This window comes from Euwallacea similis, chromosome 2 (assembly GCF_039881205.1).
Source record: "Euwallacea similis isolate ESF13 chromosome 2, ESF131.1, whole genome shotgun sequence".
NCBI lineage: Eukaryota > Metazoa > Arthropoda > Insecta > Coleoptera > Curculionidae > Euwallacea > Euwallacea similis.
Genome location: NC_089610.1, coordinates 3,084,989 through 3,103,031, shown reverse-complemented (window position 1 = coordinate 3,103,031; position 18,043 = coordinate 3,084,989). Strand labels below are relative to the sequence as shown.

General features: G+C 32.7%; 1 protein-coding gene across 2 annotated transcripts in view; it reads right to left on the bottom strand.

Moving 5' to 3' along the window:
• LOC136419181 (beta-1,4-glucuronyltransferase 1-like) overlaps positions 1 to 17,239 on the bottom strand; it is a 33,352-nt gene extending 16,113 nt beyond the window's left edge. The window contains exon 1 of one of the 2 annotated variants that reach the window (XM_066405375.1): positions 16,999 to 17,239. The gene's annotated coding sequence lies outside the window, so the exon portion shown is untranslated. Of the gene's footprint in view, positions 1 to 8,731; positions 8,852 to 16,998 lie in introns of those variants that run through there. The other variant, XM_066405378.1, reaches the window with a different exon arrangement.
• Between the last annotated feature and the right edge of the window lie 804 nt (positions 17,240 to 18,043).

Here is an 18,043-nt window from a genome sequence, read left to right as displayed (position 1 = left end):
CTTCGCAGTTGGACGAACATTGCCATAAAATGTTGACTTTTCCAATCGAGGAAATGTCGCATACATGTCCGATGATTGGCAGAACCATGTTAATTACGCCTGTACCGTATGCGGCACTTTTCGTATTAATAACCAGCCAATTACCGTACTGTGCTAACTGTGCGAGAAAGAACTTTGACTTCGAAGTTTCCTACTTAATGACTAACAGGCGTATGTGTCTAAATCGGGATTTCCTCCGGCATTTAATGATATTATTGACACGTTCTCGAATCATTCGTTCCTCGAATGCTTAACTGCCACTGGAAGGTCGTTGGTATCATCGTTGCATCGCCATTACCACAATTACAGCAAAAGAAGACAAAGCAAATAGCTACTGGTATATCGAAGAATATAGCGGGCTCAAAACGATCCAAAACAGTCGAATAAATCAATCGGACAAACAAAAGATCCCTAACAACATTCGGATTGTTTAATAGGACGTATAAACCATTTAGTGCGGCCTTCGTGGGGTATAAATTTGGCTTGTGTGCTCGAAACAATTGTATGCTTAACCTTAACATGGTTCTTGTATATTAACCTTCGAGGAATTTGCGTTTTGAGTATATAAAACTATGAGGCAATCAAATCTTGCAGCCCATAAAACAATCCTTCCTAGAAGGATGAATGGACCACTATTTAAATGTAAGAATTTTTTTTGCATCTCATAATAAAGTATCAAGCAGAGTTGTTTCAGCACTCTGCATATTGAAAAGTGGCTTCTCTACGCTAATCTTGTAGCAAATCATTAAAACTATGCAAAAATGGTCCAAGGGTAAAAAGTACACTTTTTGTTTATACCTAATGCCCCCGCCGATTCTCATAAGCATTTCTTCCTACATTTCAAATCTGCTGACTCAAAATTCGTGTTTTGAGGGATATTTATGGAAATAAGAATACGCTTACTCGAATTTTGGCAATAGGATTTATTTTTACCTTAGACATAGATGAGAAAAATTTAGTTTTACAAAACGAGTTTAATATAGGTATATTTGAATTAATAAAAATTAGATCAAGTTAGTAAAATTTTGGGTTTTTCTCTAGGAGTAGTTAACAAATAATTGAGTTTCAAATCGTCGTAAAATTACAGCAAAACCGTTGTTGTAGATCCTGCGGTTTAGATAAAAACAATTAAAATAGTGCTGTTTTAGAGGGTTTTCACTCTTTTTCTTTAGTTTTGAAAACCCCCTATCTACGCAAGGCAGTAAAGAATCGAAAAGTATTTGAGCTTACAGAGAACTCTTCAAACTGTTATTATTAAATTAAAAACCCTTATCCACAACCCTGGTTTATTTCTAGGCACAATTGGCAATTATTTGAATTTACAGAGAACACTTCACACTATTGAAACCGTGAAAACTATACTGCATGAAGATAATGGCGTAGGTTAAAGAACCTGGATAGAAAAAAAGTTCAAAGGTTCTCTATTTTAGAAGATCTTGTTTCACCATTTTGAAAACCCTTGTCTATGCCCATAATTTATTTCTTTGAGCAATTGGCAAATATTTGAATTAACATGATATACACTCAACTACTTCTAAGGCATTGGCGAATGTCGGAACTTGGAACACCTTAAATTAATAAAGAAATCTTAAGAAAATATCATCTACGAATAAATATTTTTAAAGCTTCAATTGGTCTCTTCTACACACATGAAGTTGGCTTGAATTAGCTGGCCTGAACTAATTTAATTATTGGTAATCTAAACCTTCTTTAGACTATATTAATTCGATCTACTCTTATTTAAATACCGGCCCAATTACAACACCTAAACGTTCGTCTACAAACTTTATAATCTTCCGCAATTTCACACATTGTTCGCGTGAATCCTGCGAGCTATTCTTGGCCGCCGTCATTCGCAATGTATAATTTGATCAGCAGTAACTTCCAATTAGAAGATTACAGCTCAATTAGCCCTATGTGAAGTCTTCATCTTGCCTCTTTTGAACCCGCTTCAAATCAAGGTAGAAAATAAAAATGAAGACTTATAATTTAGCTCTGGTCTTATATGTTGTTTTGTATCTAGAAGCAAATTAACTAAGTCCTTAGTCGTGGCAGAAAAACAACATTGGCGATCCCTTAACGAATACTCTTAACGAGATTTTTAGGGTGAAGGTCGGCAAATAGCAAAAAGGCGACCTGGAATATGTTGTTTTATCCCTCAAAATCAACTCCCAATTTTGCCCTACAAAGAGGTTTCTTCTTTAATAGCAGTTTTTGAGCCCCATTTATAAGTCGCTGCTTGGGCTTCAAACCCTCGTTTTCTTATACAACTATGACATCATCCGTTCGGGATATGCCCCTCCAGTAAAGTTGTTTTGCTCTAAGAAGGTTCTATAAAGTCCTTACTAAATTAGTAAAATTTTAATCATTTCCTAATTTATTTTATGCAAATTTTATTGCCTCGTTACGAGTCAAGAACGAAAATATCTCTGATATCTAGGGGAAAAAATCTCCAAGGCTTTTCGGCAAGGCCGTTCTTAAATCTCCGCATAAATCCCATAAATTCGTTTCTAACTACCGATATATGTAATTGAAAGTATAATTAAGCGATGAGTAAATACCGATCAATTAAGATCGGCTTGCGTGAAAACGACGACCTTGTATAGTTCATAAATGTTTATAGAACGTTACTTTTCCTAATATTTAAGTTCTATTTTAAGCAGAAAAATTTGGGTTTTTCTGATGTTAGCAGATAATATTGCAGTCTTTAGGAGGGTGTTATTCATTCTCCCCATTGAGCATTGTTAACTATGTTAATGTATAATAAACTTTGCAAACAACGTGAGTGTGTTGGAAGTTTCGGTCTAAAAATATACTCATACCTGTAGGCTGTGGGAGGTTAACGTTGTTTGCAAAGCTCCAGTCATACATTAGTAATGCTAGTGGGACGTGGGAAATTAAACTATATCACAACAGTTTGATCTACGATTTAGAAAATCCTAAATCTGACAGAAAATTGAAACGCCCTGGAGACTAATATAATAATAATTGAGCTCCATTTCGACTGCGTTAGGAAAAATCTCTTTTAACGAGGGTAATAAAATTTAAACCGACTGAAAAGAACCTCTCATATTTTGTTGCAGCAAAATACAGCACAATTCAGTTATTGTTTGTAATGTAGGGAGGTTTTAAAAATTGTTACTTTTAGAAATGTGCGTTGGAAATAAAATATTTTAAAAAAATGAATTCAATTTAAAAAACGCCTATTAATACTGCGTTTTGAATCTGGGATCTTGTCTAGCAAAAAATATCTATAATAAATATGTAATAAAACCACCATCTAACAACTGCTGATACCAAAAAAGTTTTAATTGAGCTATCGACCAATAAAGTTTTAATAATTTAATTTACCATTTTATGCTATTTATAATTGAGTGATAACTGAATTAAAAAAAAAACGGTAATAACTTATTGTATCCTCCTATTTAACAGTAATAGTGTAAACATAAATATGTATATACACCACGAATATTATGGACGTTATTATAATTCGAACGTTAATTATAAATCTCGAACCTGGAAGCGCTGGCGAATCTAATTGTAAAAAGTGAGGATCATAAGTATTTCACAATCGCGGTGTGCATACTTTTTGGTACTACTAGATTTCATAAAATTACTATAAACTTGCCTAAATTACACATAAATTAAATCGAAAAAACAAATTAACAACGCGATTTAATCATAACATCAACGATTACATTTCATTTGACATTCATTTCCATAGCAACTACGAACAAAAACATAATAGAGAATCATAGATTAGCTCTAGCTAGGTAAATAATGAATCATATGCATGTCATTATTATCCTGTTATTAAACTGATTAAAAAAAAAAACGAGAAAACGCACCCGTTCATGGTGTCTTCGAGCTAATAGTGTAAAAAATTAAATATTGAATTATTTTTAATAATATGCATAATTGATTTTTTAACAAAAAAACTTTTTAAATTATTAACAACTCTTATACGAAAGAATTATTAAAAATAAAAATAATAAAAAACTTTCAAACCAAGTATTAAACCAGAAACTTGACATTCGAAAGGTACCCACTACTCCAGCTCCACATTTTTCCGCAGGCACTTAAACTTCAACAACTGAAGAAGCTTTGAATTTACAATTTTATTGTCATGATTAAATTAAAATATCATAAAAATCTCTAGCAAATATTATATTTTCAATAAAATAACTAAAAATTTAGCGTTAATGAAATAAAAAATCGAGAATTTGTTACGAATAATATGCAAATAACGGGAGATTATTAAAAACAAAGCTCACAATAGGCTATGAAACATGCACAGCATTGACTGAGCAATTTACTATTTAGCATCAAACACCTGATTGACGACTAATAATAAAATAACTGAATTTATCCAAGACATATTTCTGATATGCCATCACTTAGAAGAGGTGTTTCTTTAATAACGATCTTTTAGAATTAATTTCATTAGAGCGAAACATTTTTATACAAGGCGTACGTGATACGAACCACCACCATTGGAACCTCAGGTATCTTAAAGATACGAAGCCGGTTAAATTAGGGCTGCGTTGCGCAATTTAAGTCTTATTAAGTGTACGTTTTTGTTATAAGATTACATTTTTTACTTCTAAATGGGAAACGAGTAATTATAAGAAGATAGAAACAAACCATTCTAAAGGACACTTTTAAAATACCTTTTAACAGCATTGCTTTAGTTGCACGTTTTCTAGGCGTTAAATGCAACTTTCATTTTTCTTATGATCCCCATATTGCATATTTATGTAACCTTATTTTCCATCCATATAACGCACGTCATAGTTAATAGTGTCAAATTGATTACAGCAAAGATTTTCCTTTTTTGCTCAACGTGCCATGAAACAACAAAATCGAAAAATGTTTCCTTGTTCAGTGTTTAACAGTCTATCACCTGAATGTCCCAGTCCGTTTGACAGTCTGAGACATTTTGATAACCCAAAATGTCTTATACGAACGAATTAATACGGCATATGAATAATGGAGATTTGTTACCTTTCGCTGAAAAATCTTGTAACTGCTTCGCAAATGTAGTTGTTTATTTTAAATGTGAAAAATCTGAAATGTGTAACCAAACTGTCAAAAACGAGATAGTGAATTATTTTTCGCATTTGCCGCTTCATAGCACTCTTAGCATTAAAGAAAATTTATTTCTGAACCATGTGTAATATAAAATTGCACTTCATGTATAATAATCTTAGTGCAATAGAAGAAAACTGACAACGCTGGTATAAAGTGTTCCAAAAAGAATGTTGCGGTTCAGATTTATATGCAATAAATTAAAAATAAATTCTCAGTGTCAGCAACACTTCCCTTTTAAAAATGAACACCCTCTATGAATCTCATTTTTTATTATTAGAAATTGTTGTTTGAAAAATAGTTAACAATCTATGTAAAATAGATAAATATCAAAATAAATATATAAATAAATAAATAAAACCTTTGAGCCAGGTTATAAATTCGAGATCTTCGCATCGCGCGGTAAAATTCGCGCCATTATTCCACTGATCAATGAGCCTGCTCTTTTCCATGCAGATAATTAAACTATTTATCAAAATGTCGAATTTTCATATTTATCATTATGAATTTATAAACTCTAATCGTCCATTAAATAGTCATTTGAAATCTTTACAATTATTGTATTTCCCATAAACCAATCTTTAATCATACGTCAATACGATAAAACACGGAAAGATATGAAAAACGAGCTATGATTGGTCAGTTTAAAATTCCTGCTGGCATACAAAAATATTAGGTTTACACAACGTTTTGAATCGGGAGTCATTAATTTTCATAAATAGACTTTTCAAATGAGCTTCTCGTCGAATGATATTTAAAAAAAAGCTCCATACGGGTCAATTTCATTCAATCCCAATTCAATCAATCCCATTCATTTCTCAAACAAAACATTTCCAATTAAACCTGTACGTCTATTGCACTATATTGTGCATTTATATAGAAAACCCTGAAATAAATTCGACTAAACTGTATAATATACACAACAATTCTGCTATAAAAAACAATTTCATGGTGAAAAGGACTGGCTCTCCCTCAACTGTAAAAAAACTCCTCAACATCAATTCCACTAGTTTTTATCGGAACTACGTTCTCAATGCCTCACAGTTTTAATTGCTGGTAATCTTACGTTTCTTAGCAATCACGATTATTTGCATTGAATAAACATTAAGACCGGCTAACCTCTAAAAGCAGCTAATGAAGACATTGAGCAAACATTCTTTTATAGCTCGATCCCGTGTTATCGGTTAATAAAAGATAGTATTAGATAGAGATGACCTTGCTGATGGGATGTGGAAGTAGCAATAATAATTAATGTCTTGGATACTATAAATGACATAAAATCTACGGTGTAAAATTTAATGACGATTACCACCAAAACTACTAAGCTTACAATGTGTGTACAAGTCGTTAAAACGGCGACTATATATATACTCTAATAACGAGTGATAACTTGATTGTTTATTAGTTACACAAATGCTAAGAATTCGTCATTAATGGAGACCTGAAACGTCCCTGCTCAAGGACTTTTGTATTGACACCCTGTGCATACGAATTTCAATGTCTAAGTATGAGAAAGTTGTAAAAAACCGGCTATAGGCACTTAATCTTTTAACTCGTTTCATTAAACGTAACGGTTATAAAATATACTGCATATTCACGGCTGATTGGAAAGAACACCATGAGAAATTCCAGTCAAGAGAACCTGAAAATTGAATCAAATCGAACACCGTGGGTATCCAGGCAGTGGTAAGGTAGAAAACATACTCTTTGAAATGTAAATTTGGGACTATCAAGATCATATTTAGGACCAAAATTATTATAGGTGTATTTAAGAATTAATGTATCTCAATAACGAAGTATGAATAAACTATTATAAAATGGTATTGTAAGCTGAAATAGTTTAGCGCCAAATTAGTCTTATTTTCTAGGTTGTCAGTTAGACTACTCTTCTTGTCCTTCTTTGAAATCTATGTTTAGCCCATAGAACATTAAAATTCCAATATACATAAACTGGTTTGGTAGATCGCTCACTTGGAGCAATATCTCAACAACTATGTGCGTCTATTACCTAGCGTCATAAACCTTAACGCAGGGGCCTTAAGTAATCATTAAAAGCCCAACTACGCCTCTGCATAAATTCGCTGGAAAGCAATTTAATATTTTTCTAATAACGTCTTAAAATTCAAAATCGAGTTACAGTTAGTTTGCCCAGCGGTCAACGCCTGGCCATGGTAATTTCTCCCGTCACAGTTAATGAGTAAGAACATCTAGGACCGGCAATTTTTAAGTATCATCATTATTACCATCATCGTTACGCCTTTCCCCTTAAATTATATACGCCGTGAATGCCAAATTGTTTTGACTACCGTTACCCATAGTTTTTGCTGATGGGAATTTATGAGAATTTGTACTAACTCTGGAAATAAATGTATTTGCACAATGTTAGTAAGTAGACGTAAATTAAGCACGAATTGGAACTTTCGTGGAAACACGGAAATAGGCTCGTGATGATGAGTGAGCAAACGAAAAATTTTTAGATAATGAATTTGAGTTTATAAATTGATTTCATCATTAACAGCGGTTTTTTAATTAAAAATAAAATATAAAAGAAAATTATATATAAAAAAATCTATTTCGGGGATTAAGAACAAGACATCGCCATTGCAAGGTCGAACTCGTGCCAACTCTTCATCGGCTAACTTTCTTGCGTCTATTCAACCAGACACTTAAACACTACTCATCGACAATAAAGTTTTCAAAAAAATTTCACGGTCAAGCTTATAAAAAGTGAAAAACACAATTAAAACGCTTTTTTTACTATTTTCAAGGGATTTATCATGGCATAATTTGTAGAATTAACAGTAAAATTTAATGTTTAATAATTAATATGAGTATTAACTGAAACATAAAAGTATAAAGGAAACGAAAAAATATATATATAAAATAGAAATAACGGGGTTTGAACCTGTAATCTTATCGACATGAGACGAAACTTGCAATTACACTTGGCAATTCGACGAGTTGAGCGTCGATTTTCCCAGCTGGCGCTTAAGTGACATGTAACTTCTATAACAATTTATTGAGTTATTTGTAGAGAAATCTTTAAAAATTCTGGAAAATTCGACTAAACGTTAGGTAAAAAAAAGTAAAATGTCACACACAGATTTAATTAAATCCGAATAAACCTTGATAGAAACGCAGTAATATTTTCTTCAAGTTTTAAATTTTGCTTTTAAGCATAAGCATTAAAAATTTAATTTATTTATGACTTAAAACATAACAAGTAAACGTAAAAAAAATGTGAGAACTTAGTTGCGTATTTAAAAAAATACTTACTAAGGCCTACTTCTGATTGGTCGCCTTGAAAAGCAAATTTATGATTATCGAAAAACACGCTAGGACCAATTTTTCGAAATATATTTCGTATTTTTATGACGAAAACATAAGTAAAATTCCTTTTACGTTACATAAAGGAAGTCCGCAGACTGGCACAGACCCGCACCGATTGTTCTATAATAAGCACGTTGTTCCCATTACCACACTGAGGAAAACTGGAGAAAATGTTTCTTTTCATTTAATCATAATCATTTCATTAGTAAGAGGGTGATTTGTTAAAGAGGTTAGTAACCTCTGAAGGGCTTAAGGGATGAATAATTGGACTTACCTTTTATTTCACTAATACCAACAAATCTCCGCTCGACTTGTCACGTTCAATACACCGCAAATCATAATCAATACGTATACGTATACATGGCAAAGAAATGGTAATAACTAACTGGCTGAACTTGACATTCTAAGAATAGCAAGGTTGTATTATTGAACATGCCTGTACGTTTATCTCGTTATAGTTGGAATTTCTAAGGCTTGAGGAATTTTTAAGGGTGACAGAGTTCTGGCTCCAGCCCAAGAATTTAAGTCCTAATGCAGTGACCATAAACTATTCCTTTTGAAACAATGCGAAAAGACTTAGCAGGAGAAACCAAAATCGCTTTGTTGTTAGAAATCACGCAATATTTAACTTAAGGATCGCCTACGATGATTGTAATATGAAAGAATTGTACCAAGTACCTAATAAAAACCAAGCAATTTTCTTGCAAAGAAAGAAAAATGTTTTATAAACGACGTTAAGACTCAATTAATTATATACATAAATAATCAAAATGTATGCATGCAAGCATAGTTCTTAGCATTCTTAACTATTTTCAATAATCATTCTGGATCAGTTTCATCTGAGACTTCAGCAGACAAATTGTATGTAGATATTTTAAAGAGTCTGAAGTCAGATCAAGAAACATTTTTTTTACACATCGATTAGTTCGTATTTCTCTAGGCCCTTTTCAAGGATTTTCAACAATACCTATCAACTCAAATCCCGGAATAGAAGATGTTTGGACCTACCTCTAAACGAAATTAGAGAGTAAATCCTAAATTTTACGTTATAGGAATAATTTAGTGATATCACTGACAACTCTGCTTATACAAAGAGTAGGGAGTGGATTGTGGGTCGGCTATCCAGGACTAGAATAGTGGGTGTTATTATCCTGATAGCAGTGTTGCGGGTTATTTTAAAAATTATTATTTCTCTAATATGCATTCTAGAGTTTGTAATATATAGAAAATGACATAAATTGACCAATTTTTCAAATTCGTAAATTTTTTAACACAAAAGGTAACTCTCTCAAGAGTCACAAAACGTGTAGATGTTGTTTCTGGAAACGTTCATGTTTCATTGCAGGAAACTTTCCTTCTTTAATCCCAGTCTGCTGCAGCTTAATGTTTTATGTAAAAGAGCGCATTTCGAGTCTCTCCGAGGAAAACTTTTTGATCCAGTTTATGGTCCAAGTTATATGGCACGAACTTTTTGAAGGATGCTTCTAAACAAATTTTTTTATAAGAATTTTTATGCATCTTTTATTAGTATTCGAATTGAGAGGCAGCATCGTCCTCAATCTGATGACATCGGCTTGCAGTTTAGATAGATGTTTGATAGCAGAAGCCAACTTTAGACGTTCAATGCTCTAATGTGGCGACTGCGTATGCTATAAAAGACAGGGTAGGACTAAGAATAAACTTATAAAAATTAAACCCGTTTAAAATCATAATACGCCCTCAACAGCTCAAATTTCCACTCCCAAAATACTTGATGTATTCCATGTTTTAGCTATAAATAGGTCATTATTAATAGGCATATTCATTGAAAGAATGAAAGGAGTAATAGCTTTAGAATTTGACACCAGTTTATTATTCATTAGGATGGTTTTACATCAAACCACAGTATGGATTCCCTCATATCGGATTACGTTTGTTTGTAATGTTTAATATTCAACGAGCACTTATAAATATCACTTCCCGCAGGATTTTGTTGATATGAAAAGAACACGAAGCCTAAAGAAATAACAATGACTATGTGGGTGAACTTGAAAGAATTTATTTTATTACCACAGAAATCCCCTTGACTATAATTACGGTAAATTTCCCAATAGAAATATTATTTGAACAAATTACTTCGGCACAATACTAAATAATATTAAAATCTTGAGTAATATTTTAACTAAAAGAGCATCTTCTGACATTTAAGTCCATTTTTGCCTTCTCAATACTACCTTCCAATACGCTTTAAAGTAATTTGTTTAGGTTGAGCAATTTATGGCTACACATATAAGTAGAAACCAATTTGTTTAAATTAGGAAATGGTTCCTGATTTACTAACACTTTCTCATCTCGTCATGGAAATTTCGTTGGCGATCAAATTAGATAGATTATTTATTTAAATTCCGCCGTTCTAATAACAAACTAGACTAATGAATTCCGATTAGTGACGCGTTTTTACGTGAAAAACTTGTTAAGAAATCTAATTAGCAGTGGCTTTCATCAACTGCAGAGATGTCTACTCTCCAAAATTTGACTTAAAAAGGCTGCTTTGGAGTATATGAAGGTAGGTGGAACATCCTTCTAGGTGGAACTAAGTAATTTAGTTAATTGTGCTTAAAAAATGTTATTAATGATTAACACGGGCAGGTTTAGTGTATATTTCGAATTTGACGTGTTTCGAGTCACGAAGGGTAGTAAATTGCTATTGGCACGTTACAATGCATGTCAGGGCGTAATCTTGTTGCTACTCCTCCTTATGAAAACACGGCATAATTTATTCGAAAGTCGTGCATCTTGAAACATGCGTAATGCATTAAAAATATTTTTGTGTACTACTCCATATAAAATTTATTTGATATTCTAGAACACTTTGGCATAATCGTTATTTTTCGACATTGTTTACATATTCCTTCTCCAGGGCGAATAATAAAATAATAATTCTAGCAAAAGCTGACAACACCGTGGGGGGACAAAATACACTCCTCATAACCCACACTCCTTTTTTATTTGCATAGGCGGCCTTGTCAGTGATGTCATTATATTAGTCCTGGGAAAGTTTAGACTCTGCATTAATTGTGAATTTCCATATAGAGTGTGAACTAAAGTTAAATTTTAGATTCATAACAATCAATTCTTCAAGGAATCTTGGTCAATTCTTCTTAAAAATTTGTCCCTACAAGGACATCAATTCTGATAAGTGGGCTTTTCAAACAAAACAATGCCGCTAATGACATCTTGGCTTCTCTAGCCATCGCGCGCGTGAAAAATATCAAATTTCATGTGAAAATTCCAAAAATTTTTAACAGGATTACGGGTAGATTGAAGTTGAATTACGCAGAAATGTAGTGAGTATTCGTAGGATACCGTGTCGGGTAGTAAACAGCTAAAAATTTCATTTTCAAAATTTGCTTCAGTTTGACATTTCAGCGAATATTGTGCTTTTCATGTTCAAGTCGCCGAAAATACTCGAGACGATATAATCGGAAGGGGCAAATGGCCTTTTTCGAAACTATGACTTGGAACAGATTCATCTCTGTAGGTTGAATTTTCCAAAATGGGATTGGTTGGCTACTTTCATGAGTCAATCTGATTGACAACAATCGGATAGATTGGAACCTTTATGTACGTAGAATTTGTTGACTATTGAAACCAAATTATTATTTTGTCAACTTCAACTACAAGCTAATTTCTATAGACACCTTGAAATAGAGTCTAAGTATTGGTTAGATTTTTGGTTTCTATTTAAACTATCTGAATGTTAAAATAAACAGCATTAATAATTTGGTTCTTAAAGCTCGATTTTTCTAACTCCTGATAACTTTGCCAGCGAAATAGTTTCAATAGAAACAATCAAATCGAGTAGAACATTGGTCAATTACCTACTATTTCTACGGAAATTGTTTTATTGGCAAAGTTACCAAGAGTTTGAAAAACCAAGATTAAGGAAAGAATTATAATATAAAGATAACCTAGATATATGTATAATATAGATATATTATACAGATATATAATAAAGATACATGCGTGCCTGAAGCTATAGCTCGACATTTTTTAATTAGTCCTATATTCGCGTTTCAATAAAAAATTTCAATGAAATATAGAAAGTTATTTTTCTAGACTGCAAAATTTAGAAGTTAGACATAAATACAAAGATCTGTGTTAAATCACATAGAAATTTACGTGGGTGGTACCAGACGTGTTAAAACTGAAATAATACAAGTTTTGTTATTTTTTCAACCTTTCTAGACACGATACGACAATGATGAATGAACATTTTAAAGTCCAAGGTTATCTAAACAAATTCTAAAATTTGGTATAATTTCTGGATAAAATCAGGGACGTATCATATGGAAATTTAAAGAATTTATTGTCTACTTTTAAAAAGCAATTAATCAACATTTTTAATTATTTATTGTTTTTACTATTCGAATTTATTCATAGAAATGGCGTTAATATATTTAATAAGAAGATGCACTTATGCCCATGTAGAAAATGATTTTACACTCACTCTTTCCAAAATCTGTTCCTTCCGCATGTTGTGTTAACTTTGACTCACATTTCAAAACCTAATCTTTTTTTTTTTTAATTTATTCAATTATTTGCTTTATTTTATAAGTTTTAATACTCAATTCAATTTTCTATATAGTATGTGTAATGATCAATTGCACCCAGTACAATAGCCGCAATGTAAATTTGCTTGAAAATTTTTCCATTTCATTACATTATTCCTTCTTCCGCGTAAACGCTAAAAATTTCAAACTTAAAAATGACTTGCTATTTCATTTTAAACCCTTATTATTCCTTGTCTCCTACTAGCCCCTTTCGATGTCCCTTATCATATATTGATTACATTCTCTAATCGTACATAAATACAACGTAAATGTTAAAAATAATAAAGAACTACAAGAAAGCTTTTTTTTACTTGGGAAATCATGCTTCATAGATAGTGGGAAATGTTTCAAATTAAAATCACTATTTTAACAGTGGCCTAGAACAATTCACTAAAACCGGCAACTTCGGACATTACTCAAGAACGTACTTTTACGTACCTTACATCCGTAACTTACAATACATCCTTTTCTTGATATTTTAAGAAACGTTACCAAAAACGTAATACCGGTGTTCCTATAAAATTATTGCGATCCTAGGCGCTTCTTTCAAATTTTTGGTTACTATTATACAAGGAAAAACTTTCATAATAATTTTTGACAAAAACCCCAAAGGTAAAATATTCGATTTGAGCTTCAATATTCCTGAACCTTGAAGAACCTTGAACTTTTAGCCAGAGTTATTATTAATTTTTCTTGGTGCTTAATTCAGGCCGTCCACAATGAAATTACTTCACAATTACCATTAAATTGAGTGCGGAGCGAACGCGCTAAAATTTGTTTATAGAGGAAATGAGTCAATTGTTCCCAAATTGGATCGGTTTCGATTAATTGGGTAAGTAATTAGGTTTTACGGTTGTAAGCAGACGAATAACTGCAATTTATTTAATTATCCAATATGGTGAGAAAGGCATATGATCAAAATTTTATTGTCGAGGTTCTTAGACTTGAAATTATCGTGTCAAGGACGGATTTAGTCCATTCATAAAGAGATTAAATATATCCAAAAAGAAATTATAATCTTGACATATAAATCATATCAAATCAATCGTATAAAATTTAAGTAAATTTAATTAATTTAGGAGTTAATCCATTTTAAAGTCGTTTATTAAACATTAATATCCTTTAGGTCGAAACTAATCTAGGAATACTTAAACTAACGACGGCAGCACCACTCGATGCGTCAGCACGCATTTCTACGGATCCTAAGTAGGCAGCCCCGCATACATCCCCTATTCTATATAAAAACAGCATTGCCGCCACAAAATTTCTTCTATAAGGGTCTTTGAGTTTCTTTAATAATTGCTTTGCAAGATCAATAGTACTACTGTGAATCGTCAATGAAATATGCACAAACCAGACCACTTATTTGACTTAGTGAAGAATTCAGGTTAGAGTTGTTAATATTGCAACTGACCTGACCTTACCGGCCTGATTCGTCCTCTGACCTCGTGTACTCAAATTTAGTCCTGCCAAAGAATCCAAAGTTATTGATAAATTACCACAATCCCCTTTTATGTTTATTGACATTATTGACAACACTATTCTGAATATTTTATAACTTACTCGATTACATAGGATGGTTCAATATCATTAATCACCTGTCGGGGCCCTTCTACTTATAACCCCAGGTGTTATACGTTCCTTGGATATTTTATATGTAGTATTGATGTATTTTTTAAGGGAGCTTTACAAGGAAAAAGTGTCACAAAAAATCCTGACAAAGATGTGTATACTACCAATGCTCATTTTCAAATGTTTACATAATAAAATATCAAGTTGAACAAACGAGATTATGTTAATGAATTTTTATGTCACTGAACGTAATTAATGACAGCAATTAATCTTCTCTATACACGTAGTGACAACGATAATGTTTACTGTGAGGAAACGGAAGTTGATAATTAATTTAATAACATTGCTCTTTATAGGAGAGTTACCATTGCCTTTAGATCAATACACAGACTACTAGTTAATGTTTCGTCTTTTCCAAAGAAATTTGGGAAAATTACTGTAGATATGAATAAAAGGGCTATTTCGGTAATCTGAAATAAAAATTTACGACTCTACCGGACTTATCGGAGCCACCCCAGTTCATTCAAGAAGTCGTTTCCACTTTTACTGCAATTGATTTTAGTCCGAATTGTCTAAGCCAATCACAACCTTTTAAACGTTTCCCTTTACTTCGGCTTTTAAGACACTTTCAGTAAAAGGCAACGTTTGTAGTAAAAGTGGAGATGCAATTACTGAGAGAAAGAATGAAAGCTAGGTTAAATAATTATGACATTAGAAATCTAGGAAAGTTCCATGAGAGACAGAAAATATGTTTCCATGAAAATTTGACGATTGAAACTAATTCACAAGGAAAATTGACCTTTAAATTTACAGAAACAGAATGCTGCTTAATGCATATGTATGGCCTTTTAAGGAGACTGTATAGGCAACTTAGTATACAATACCTATTTGTTGTGCCTCATTGAGTTTATCCTGGTACGTTCCTACTTTTGTTTTAAGAGTTAAAAATTTCAATCTTCGAATTTTAAGTTTTGGGCACGGGAAACTGATGATTACCAAAATCCAACAAATCTGGGTTATTTCATATCTCTCTTTAAAAGTTTATGTACTCAAAATTTCTAAGTAACGCGACTATCGGAGTAAATAACAACATGAAAAAAACATACACAACATTAATTACAACATATGAATGGACTCTCAAGGAGGCTGCATAGACAACCCAATATACACCCCTTATTCATTTTACAGAGAACGTTGCTAGCTTTATTATTAACTTTGTCGTCATGCCTTTCGTATCTTATGGTTTTTAGGGGTTTCTCCATTTTGAATGAGCACCAGAGATGAAAAAAGAAAAAATACAGAAAATTACTGGATAAAATTAATTTTTGCCCAGGAACGTGGATTCGGTCTAATTAAATGGCTGAAAGAACTGGGAAAGTTGAATTGAAATAAATGCCATTCATCAAGTTCTCTTTGCTTTGGGGTTTTTGTGTTAACGAGTCTTGATTGATCGTCAACTAGACTGCGCTTTAATCCGAGCTTCGACGGAATTTGAACTTTGGGTAAAGTACAGGCAAATCATACGTTTTTAAGGGAGAAAAACGGATCCATTTCTGTTCCATCAAATAAAACCAAATAGCCGAAATTCCAATACCGTCGAAACGAATTTACCCAGTAATTTTCCATTAGGTAAGACTCTCCAATTAGACGTGACAGTTTTTAATAAAATATACCCTTTCAAACTCAACACCCTTTTGTTGCCATTTCATATCCCTTTATTAGGTTTAACAACAGAAGCGTCAGAGGCATTTAACACTCTCTGTCGGTTGAAATGCCGTAGTACCATTATGTATCTGCCAAAGAGGTTGACAATATCGATGGTGCAAGAAATATATTATGAAAACAGATTTTTTCAAGAATTTCAGTTCGCTCAAGCGAAACGAAAATGTGTTTGAAACAAGTTTTCTGCACGGTCAATAATACTAAAACAACATAATACGTTTAACGGGTACCGTGTAGTTACGAAAAGAACCTGGCAGGATTATAAAGCTGGTTGTTTAAGTACCGAGCACGCAATCCAAGGATTAAGTTTCTTCACTGCACAACTGTCGTTTTTTCAAGAGAATTCAGTGCTTACGCATAGCGACTCTTGGTGGATTGTAATCTTAAAAGCATATGCCCTGAGGGTGAAAAAAAAGTGAAATAAAGCTTCTTGAGAGACGAGATAGAGCGGAAGTCTGAAGCAGCTTTTAAAACTAAAAGGGCACTCACTCTCTCGATGAATTTCTAGTCTTGGGGGACCTTAATGGCACTTTGCTTCTAAGCCCTTCATTCTTAAAACGGATATTTTAATTTAGCACCCAACTCTAACAACATTCTCGATTTTTGGCTGTTCTTGGGATATTAAGCAAGCTTACACATGGTATTGTATACCTACCTTAGAAAGATACATCATGATGCTGCAGATTTAGAAGACACTATCATTCTTTACAACACTTGACCTTCACAAATCTCATGCGTTTTTCCCACTTTAAGCTTCACGCATCAAAATTTGGTTTTCAGTTTTTTCTTATGGATTTCGAAAAGCTCTCACGATACGACAATCTCGGACCGGAACGGCCAGACCCTGTGCAGCAACGAAACAGGATGCCAGGCCAGAAATAACACCAAACCAGTCGGCGGCAGTCGATTCGGTGAGAACTCCCCCCGGGACAGAGCCGTACTTCTGGTTTCCAGAAACAGGAACATCATGAAAGATTATTCAAGAAGTTAAGAAAACATTTTTTTTTTTTAAATCAATTATTTGTCTTGATTTGAATAGAATTCGAGGCAATAATGCAATATTTTGACAAAACGATGAATGCACGTTGGATTCCTGTCTATAATGTCGCGCTTCTTCAAAATCTGCCGAATGTGATTATACCTCTATATTCGACTAAATACAAAGATACAATTATTGGTCCTTGTCTGGAATATCTGTAATTGACATTAGGGTAAATGAGTTACCATTTTCTGGTAAATATGATGAACAAAATTACTTCATTGTATCGAATCATACTACAAGAATTATTAGTACTAGGATGGCGAGTTTTCATATTAATATAATGCAGTTTTCCAAATTAATATACACGTAAAGGTTTTGACTCACATAAATTATTTTTTAATCTTTAGTTGACAATAAATGTCAAATCACACTTCCTGATAATTTTGCAAAAATTCTTTTTCAAACAAAAACAGGAGCTACCAATTTCTTGTCAATATGGAAAATATGATTTTCTACTTCATTAGATCCGAAACGTAAATAACATGATGAGTGTTCTTTGTGTTCCAAGATTTGAACATCAATGATTATCTCTCTACATATGTATATTAACTAGAAAATCTCATTGTTTTCAATTTGAAAATGGGAAGTTCCAGACGATTATTCTTTAAGCATGGCAACAACCTATGTGTGGCCTTGCAATACGGAAAATATGAGTTTA